General features: G+C 35.6%; 1 long non-coding RNA gene and 1 other non-coding gene across 2 annotated transcripts; one reads left to right on the top strand and one right to left on the bottom strand.

The window, feature by feature from the left end:
• Nucleotides 1-5,768: 5,768 nt before the first annotated feature.
• On the top strand, nucleotides 5,769-5,875 carry LOC147497900 (small nucleolar RNA R71). The gene has a single exon (XR_015197285.1). It is a non-coding gene; the product is annotated as a small nucleolar RNA R71 (small nucleolar RNA).
• A 2,173-nt stretch (nucleotides 5,876-8,048) lies between these two features.
• On the bottom strand, nucleotides 8,049-9,089 carry LOC147497899 (uncharacterized). Its single transcript, XR_015194161.1, has 3 exons — nucleotides 8,872-9,089; nucleotides 8,667-8,759; nucleotides 8,049-8,308 (listed from the first exon to the last, which is right to left on the bottom strand). It is a non-coding gene; the product is annotated as an uncharacterized LOC147497899 (long non-coding RNA).
• Between the last annotated feature and the right edge of the window lie 429 nt (nucleotides 9,090-9,518).

Raw genomic sequence — 9,518 nt, 5'->3', positions numbered from 1 at the left:
GGCTAAAGAAAGGCTCAGTGGGGCGACAACCGGAAAAATATTCGTATAGGTGTGAATTTTTTCCTATATCGATCCAAAAAGGGCCTAAATTCTCGCTTAGGATATGGTGTGGTTATCAAACAAGTGGACGTGTGATTTCTCTACTCAAAGTTTACTACTCCCTTGTGTCATCACTCAAATATTTCACTCATATGAGGCTTTTGGCTAGATTCTCACTGGATATGTAAAATTAAGTAGTCATGATGTTCATGCATGCAAGACGTTATGAAAGGATGCAATGACTATTATCTACATATTAACCTAAGTTTCTAAAATCTACTCTTAATTCTATTGTTAAAGTCAGACATCTAGATTATTATCATCACAGAAAAGGAAACAATACCATTATCACTAAGTGCATAGTATAAATAATTTTTATATTTAACTAAACAAAACATTTTGTTCCCACCCCTAAACTTATCATAGACATTGTCCTAAATTTTGACATATATGTTCAAATTAAAAAGATAACAACATGGACAAGTAAAGAATAAGGAAAGAGGTTACCAATGGCTCCATGAACGAAATATAAAAGCTTGAGTCACCTGTAGAAATTAGTACCTTACAAAAGATATCAACAATATATATATATATATATATATAAAGAACCAAATTACTACAACGACTAAAATGTGTCACGTATTTCATTCCATAGAGTTACACATTTCCAACAAGGCAGAGAAAAGGTGCTAGAGTGGAATGCATGAGATATGTGCACAAAAGACTCATCAAAAATAAAACTATGGGTTGCCTCCCATAAGCACTACAGTTAACGTCTCTAGCAGACATTTGCTTCCCACCTATTCTTTGGATTAGTGCTATGTCTAGCTAGTCTAGACTATGGGGTTTTGATGGAATATATAGGAACAATGTGAAGCGACGCTAACTAAAGAAAAATCAAAACATAAAAAGAAATGAAAAATCAAAACATGAACTACTAAAGTATAACAAGCATAATCAATCAGTCATGATAAACAGGGTCAATAAAACCTACCAAGTCCATAACCTGAACAACAAAACCTTCAAGGTATGGTTTCAAGCGCTAACCATTGACCTTAAACACACGACCATCCATATGATCGGCTATCTCAATAGCACCATGAGGATAAACAATTTTAACAGTGAAAGGACTAGTCCACCTAGAACGTAACTTACTAGGAAAAAGACGCAAATGAGAATTAAACAACAAGACTTTTTTAATAGGTTTAAAAGACTTTCAAATAATAGACTTATCATGAAAAATCTTAGTTCGCTCTTTGTAGATCTTGGCATTCTCATATGCCTCATTCCTTAACTCAGCTAAATTTAACTAAAGTTTACGGTGTGAACTTACCTTAAGCATATCAAAGTTAAAAGTTTTAATGGCCCAAAAGGCACGATGTTCTAATTCCACATGCAAATGACATGCCTTCCCAAACACAAGCCGATAAGGAGACATACCAATGGGAGTCTTATAAGCAGTTCTATAAGCCCAAAGAGAATCATTAAGATGTTGAGACCAATCCTTACGGTTAGGTCATAGTGTCTTTTCTAAAATCCGCTTAATTTCCCTATTAGATACTTTAACTTGGCCACTAGTTTGGGGATGGTAAGGGGTAGCAAGTTTATGCGTGATAGAGTACTTTTTCATTAAAGTATCAAACGCTCGATGTGTAAAATGAATACCATTATCACTTATAATTGCACGAGGAGTGCCAAAATAAGAAAATATATTATATTTCAAAAAGTTAACAACAACCTTATGATCATTCGTTTTACACAACACCGCTTCAACCCACTTGAAAACATAATCCACTACAACAAGGATATAAACATAACCAAAGGAAGGTGGAAAAGGACCCATGATGTCTATACCATGCACATCAAAAAGCTCAACAACAAAAATAGGGGCGATAAGAATCATGTTCCTATGGGAAATATTACCCGTACGATGGCATCTATCATAACTCAAACAAAACTCATGTGCATCCCTAAAGAGAGTAGGCCAATAAAACCCACACTGCAAAACTTTTGCAGCCGTCTTTTTAGGACCAAAGTGACCACCACATGCATGGTCATGACAAAAAGAGAGAATACTATGAAACTCACTCTCAGGAACACATCTTTTAACAATCTGATCAGGGCATGACTTAAACAAGTATGGATCACCCCATAAAAAATTCCTAACCTTAGCAAGAAACTTAGATTTATCCTGTTGTCTCCAAAAAGATGGAAACTGACCAGTAACAATATAATTAACAATATCCACATACCAAGGCAAATGGGAGACAACAAAGAGTTGCTCATCAGGTAAGGAATCATTCAAAGGTAAAAGATCAGCGGAAGACTTTACCACAAGCCTAGACAAGTGGTCAGCTACCACATTCTCTGTACCCTTCTAATCCCTAATTTCTATATCAAACTCTTGCAATGAGAGTACCCAACGAATCAGATGCGCTTTAGCATCCATCTTAGAAAGAAGATACTTCAAAGCCGAATGATCAGTAAACACAACAATCTTAGATCCTATGAGATAAAACCTAAACTTGTCTAAAGCAAATACAACAGCTAACAACTCCTTATCGGTTGTAGTATAATTCATCTGTGCATCATTAAGAGTTTGACTAGCAAAATAAATTACATGGGGCAACTTATCAAACCATTGACCTAAAACAACCCCAATTGCATAGTCAGACGCATCACACATTAACTCAAAAGGCATACTCGAATCAGGAAGTTGTATGATAGGAACGATAGTCAATAAATGTTTAAGATTCTCAAAAGCTTTCAAACAAGCATCATCAAAGACAAAAGCAACGTCCTTAGCAAGTAAATTGCATAGGGGACGAGAAATCTTACTAAAGTCCTTAATGAATCGCCTATAAAATCCAGCATGACCTAAAAATGACCTAATATTTTTCACAGTCTTAGGTGGTGGAAGACTAGAAATGACATCAATCTTGGCCTTATCAACCCCACTCAATGCCTTTACTAGAAACGATATGACCAAGAACTATACCCTGTTGAACCATAAAATGACACTTCTCCCAATTCAACACAAGATTCTTCTCCTTGCACCTAATTAAGACTAATTCCAAATGGTGTAAACCCTCATCAAAAGAATCCCCAACTATAGAGAATTCATCCATAAACACCTCAAGAAACCTCTTTACCATATCAGAAAAAAAGTTAAGCATGCATCGTTGGAAGGTACTAGGTGTATTACATAACCCAAATGGTATACGTTGGTAGGCAAAAGTTCCAAGAGGACAAGTAAATGTAGTATTTTCTTGATCTTCTGGTGTAATGCATATCTGGTAATAACCAAAATAACCATCGAGAAAACAATAGTACTTGTGACCAACTAACCATTCAAGCATCTAGTCAATAAAAGGCAGGGGAAAGTGATCTTTCCTAGTGGCTAAATTCAATTACGATATATAGTCAATACAAAAGCAACACCCAGTAGTCATACATGTAGGAACTAACTCGCCATTCGCATTCTTAACTAACGTAATCCCAAACTTCTTAGGTACAACCTAAATAGGACTCACCCATGAACTATCGGAGATAGGGTAAATGATACCCGCATCCAACAATTTAAGCACCTCGGCTCACACTCCCTCTCTCATATTAGGATTAAGCCTTCTTCGAAACTCACGGGTTGGTTTAGCATCCTTCTCAAGATGAATATGAAGCATACAATCAGTGGGACTTATCCCATTAATATCAGCAATAGTCCACCCCCAAGGCAGCTTAGGACTCTCTAAGGACTAATCAATTTACCCTCTGGTTCAATATCGAGATTAGAAGCAATAATAACAGGCAATGTATCATTAAGTCCCAGAAAGACATACTTAAGAGTATTAGGTAATGGTTTCAATTCAAGCTTAGGAGGGCTCTCTATGGAAGGAACTGTTTTAGACTTAGAAGGAGAAAGTTGTTCTACTTTGGTTTTCCACTTAACAGTATCTAAGATTGGGGCAGCATCAAGTAAAGCATTAACTACACATATAGAACTATGCCCATCATAATTACTGCCAAAATGAGTCAAACAAGACTCAAGGGGATCATCAGAATAAGTCTCCAAGAAAGTCTCATGGACCACACTGTCAATAAGGTTAACATCACATATATCATCAGGCTTAGGAGGTTGTTGACCCACATTAAACACATTAAGTTTTGTAGTCGTATTACCAAAAGAAAGCTTCAACACTCCATTACGACAGTTAATGATAGCATTAGTTGTGCAAAAAATGGATGACCTAAGATGATAGGAATATGGTGCTTAGAATCGTGAACAGGTTGTGTACCTTGAACAATAAAGTCCACAGGGAAATAAAATTTATCAACCTGAATCAACACATCCTCGATAACACCACGTGGAATCCTAACAAACCTATTTGCCAATTGAAGAGTAATTGGTGTAGGTTTCAACTTACCAAGACCAAGCTGTAAATAAACCGAATAAGGCAACAAATTAATACTAGCCCCCAAATCAAGTAATGCCTTCTCAATCATATGATCACCAATAACATAAGAAATAGTAGGGCATCTTGGATCTCTAAACTTAGGTGGGGTTCAATTTTGGATAATTAAATTTACTTGTTCAGTAAGGAAAGCTTTCTTGTGCACATTCAACTTACATTTCTGCGTACACATGTCTTTAAGAAACTTGGCATATGAAGGGACTTGTTTTATAGCATCAAGTAATGGGATATTAATTTGAACTTATTTAAACATCTCCATTATCTTATTAAAATTATTACCTTTCTTAGCCGGAATCAATCGTTGAGGAAAATGAGCTTTAGGTATATAAGATGGGGCAAGACTAGTCTCCACAGAAGTAGGAGGCTCTACACTTTCCCTTGGAGTATCATGCTATTGTCAACATGTTTACTACTCCTAAGAACGGTAATAGACTTGGCTTGCTCATGGTGGTGCTCGTGGCTCAAGTTAGAACCTATTTCATACTGACCTTTGGGATTAGCAATTGGCTAACTAGGAAACCTACCCTTCTCTTTCTCTCACTCAAGGCATTATCCAACTTGGCAATAGATTGAGAGTTTAAATGCAAACTCTGTTGGGTTTCTTTTTGAAATTGTTGGGAACTCTATATGAAAATACTAAGGGTATCCTCTAGAGATGATTTTTTAGGTGGTGGTTGTTGTTGGTATTGCTGAAACTATTGAGCCGGTACTTGAGAATATGGCTGGGGAGTGGGGTTCACAAGTTGTACCCCTAGATCAGTTTGATGTGGTCCATTCCTCCATGAGAAGTTGGGATGATTCCTCCATCTAGGGTTATAGGTATTAGAAAATAGGTTGTTCCATGGCTTCTGGTATGTATTGAAAGCATTGGCTTGTCCAGTTAGGCCTGGGCAATTATCAATTACGCGATCAAGATTATCATATAACAGACAACCAGTGGTCTTAATGTTATTAATTGGAGAATTAGTCTCATTTTCTAGCTCGAGAGCCTCAACTTTCCTAAGTAAGGCAACCATTTTAGCACTTGCATCAAAATCTTTATCAACGTAAAACATAACATTCTTAGTAGTACTACTAGCCACTTTCTTAGGTTCACGGTTAGTTTCCCATTGCTAGACTTTTTTAGCAACTTCTTCTAAAAACGTCCATGCTTCGTCTACATTCTTATCACAAAAGTCTCCAATACTCATGGTCTCAATCATAACCTTAGAACTAACATCAAGACCCTCATAAAGAATTTGGACTAATTTGCCTTTTTCAAAGCTATGGTTAGGACATTGCAAGAGCATGTCCTTGAACCCCTCCATGCACTTCCACAATGACTCACCATCATTTTGGAAAAAACATGAAATTACTTTTCTAAACGCAGTTGCCTTATGATTAGGGAAAAAATTCTTTAAGAACACAATGCACAATTTTTCCTAGGTAGCTATGGAATTAGATGGAAGAGTGTGAAACCAACTCTTCGTTTTCTCTTTAAGTGAAAATGGGAATGAATCAAATTTCATAGCCTCATCGCTAAACTACTGAAGTTTGACAGTCCCACAAATATCTTCAAATTCCCTTACGTGAAGATATAGATCATCCTCATCTATTCCCTTAAACTTAGGAAGTAGCCCAAGCAGATTGGGCTTCAATTCAAAATGATTAGCATTGTTCTAGTAGGGTAGATAAACTCTTTTATGGATCTAGGTACTTGGGCAACTACACCATTATTATTGTCATAAATGTTGGCAAAAATTGGTGTATTACCTACAAAGGTTATAGGTATCTCTAACTCGATGACACTTCTAACTCTCCTATGGAGTGTTTGTTCAATCTTTAAGTCAAATGGTTCTAATGTTGTGTTCTCAGACCAAGTTTGAACCATAAACTATTCCTAAAACCTAGGATACGAATGAATAAGTTAAAGCACACAAAACAGATAAGATAATTAAATCTTATGAGTCATGAGTGTATCTCCCTATTTCTCGATGTCCTACAACACTAGAACATGATATGAGTGGAATTCTGGATCCTCCAAAACAACTGAATGTAGCCTGCAAAAGATCAAATGAATCAGTACTACCTAGGGGGCATGCACCTTCAAGAAACAAAGGAATATAGGGCGTGCGCCCTTTGACTTTCAGTGTAAAACCTCAAATTTTCCAAAAAACTTCCCACAGTCGTCAGGAACTTCTGTCTGTTGTCGTATCCAAAAAAATTGAAACAGAAGCTTAAATTATCACTACGACTAATTTCAACTATGAAAAATCAAGAAATACGTAAAATAAACTTTAAAACTCAATTATGATCAAGCTATCCCCGACAGCGGAGCCAAAAACTTGATAGGTATTTAGTCAACCTAAATAAACAAACTAATTAAATCCTACAATTGTAATACTTGCAAGCGCACGAGGTCAATTGTGGTAAACATGCAAGAATGAGGTCAATCCAACAGAGATTGCTTTTTAGAGATAATTGATATTTAAATTATATTTAACCTAATCCGAATAATTTTGTTTTTTTGGTTTGAAAGTTGTTTTACTAACAATTAAAACTATTTAATTGAATTATACTATGAAGACAATAAAACTTTAATTAACTATTAAGGATGGGAACACTAAGGAACTCGAATCCACCCTAGACCATTGTAGGTTATTTTAGTTTACTAATTTAAAGTTCTCATTTGAATTACGAGTAGCATGAGAGAAATGTAACCCTAGTTTGCTAGAATATCTGATCGTTAAATCTTAATCTGCATCTATGTATGAGATTGATTGTATTTTTAGCACGCAAGTGTAGAAACTCCTAGCAAAAGTTGTATTCTTACAACACAACTTCTCACAAGCTTATGTTAACATTAGAACCGATGTTTTGACAATAATAGAAATCTAATCTAATTATTGACTAGTCAATACATGAAATCATATGCAAGCTATAATCAGTGAAAGTAGTTCTACTAAAATCAGTGTGAAATCAATCAATTTGAGAACAATAAACAATAAACATAGAAAATCATACGCAAGTCTAGGGCTTAATCTAAGCTCTAGCTTCTAGTTTAGCTACTCATGAACATGGTGATAGAAGCAAAAAAGTAAGGAAGAGAAGTCATAGAGAAAACCTGTTATTTTTTGTGGCTTCTTCTTCTCCAGCAACTCCCACTTCTTCTTTTCTAGTAGCTTTCGAGTACTGGTTTTATGATTTTCTGTGATGAGGTGAGAGCCTGATCAGCTCCCAAATGTGCGTTTTATTACCCGTATATTGCTGCATTACAACCTTTCTTACTGATAAGAGCCCAAAACTGTAGTTTTAACCCCTTAATAATATTATATTTAGACCAATTATGTGTGTAATAAATAAGAGTTAGTATTGTTTATGTGCTTTTGTGTATTTCAGGTCTTGCAGTTAAATATGTGAAGAAATATGTCACTTTAGCAAGAGAAAGAAGCAAATTTTGGTTGCTAAGAAGTTCTATGGTTAAAGCCCGAGTTTCAAAGAGAAAAAGTCTTTTTAAAGCCTAGCCCCCCCCCTGTTCAAAATAGTGGTGATAAAGGAGCATAAAGGTTTAGTCCATACCTGATTAGCATAATGTATAATTTTTTCTCCTTGAACATATTAGACATGGAATCCATCACGTCGGTCGAGTTGATCCTAGGCATTCTGCCTTTGTTGCTATCACCATGTGCTGAAATGTCACCGACAACGTCTCCCTTTTCTCCTTCAAATAAGTCCTCAGACATATCAGCCGTTGCCTCTCTCCTTCCTCTTTCCCGCTCAACACGACGTTTCGCCTGATGTTGAGCTTCCTCTCCCTCAATCTGCAACAAAGCAAATTCCAACACACATGTTCATGAATCCAAACATTCCTTCCATCAAAACCTCAAAGATTACTAGAATACAGTAATATATGCAAGTTTAATACTAATTTTGCTACTCGAAATCCTCCAAGTTCCATTCTTTACACCATATTATTCTCTTTCCTTACTGCATTAATCAATCTTAATTTAAACAGTGCAGTTAAATTGAATCAACCACAAAAAAGTACAATTTCAACTCAAATGTGTAGAAACCTGTTTTTTAGTTCTAGCGAGATTCCAAATCCTCCAACACATATTCTCCAATATTAATTGTCTATAGTATAATGAATAATCAATGTAAATAAAATAGAGGAAACACCTTAGAATTGCATCAAGCCCCTTCTTCCTCACTCCAACCCCTTCTTCTTATTCTTCCAGCTCAAAACACATGAACACCGACATCACCCAAGAACTAGACAAAAAACGCATAAAAACTTTAATTTTATAACTTTTTGAATAATAACTTCACCCAAAGTAATGTTTTTTCTTAGTATAACAGAATTGGCCGGTTGAGAGAAGTATACCTTTTATACGTTACTCGTTTAATCTCTTTTTGTCGTCAATGTCAAGTATCGTTGTTGCTAGTCATAATAGGCACTCTACCCCGACAGTGGTGTCAATATATGGAGAGAGAGAGAGCTGCAATGGTGATATTATTTCTCAAGAAGGTGAAGTGTAAGGTTTCTAAAGGCCAAAAACATAGAGGAAGAAGAGTAAAAAAAACTACGTGGGGTTTTTTTTTCTTTTTTTTTTTTTCGTCGGCTTAGGCTGGAGAACAGAGAGGAAGAAGAGTAAAAAAAACTTACGTGGGGTTTTTTTTTTTTTTTTTTTTTTTTTTTTGAGCTGGAGCCGTTCCCACACACTTCTTTAATGCTAAATGAGTGCCAGTTCACACAAATTTAAAACCACTAGACTTTTAGTTGTGTTCGGTCCTGATCTATTGTAAGAAGTATTGTACCAAATCTATTGTAAACGGAACCCCCTCAATATATATATATATATATATAGTCCTTCTCTAAAGAGTTGCTACTTAAGTTAACTTTTAAATAAGTACGTAAGTAAAATATCACCTACAAAATTAATTCAAACCTATTTTTTTGTGGATATGATATACCCAATATTAAGATTATCTCTACAAAATTTCAACTTATTTGGAAACCTATAACATCGG

This window comes from Coptis chinensis, chromosome 5 (assembly GCF_015680905.1).
Source record: "Coptis chinensis isolate HL-2020 chromosome 5, ASM1568090v1, whole genome shotgun sequence".
NCBI lineage: Eukaryota > Viridiplantae > Streptophyta > Magnoliopsida > Ranunculales > Ranunculaceae > Coptis > Coptis chinensis.
Note: the sequence above shows the minus strand (reverse complement) of the source record. Positions and strands in the feature narration are given on the sequence as shown.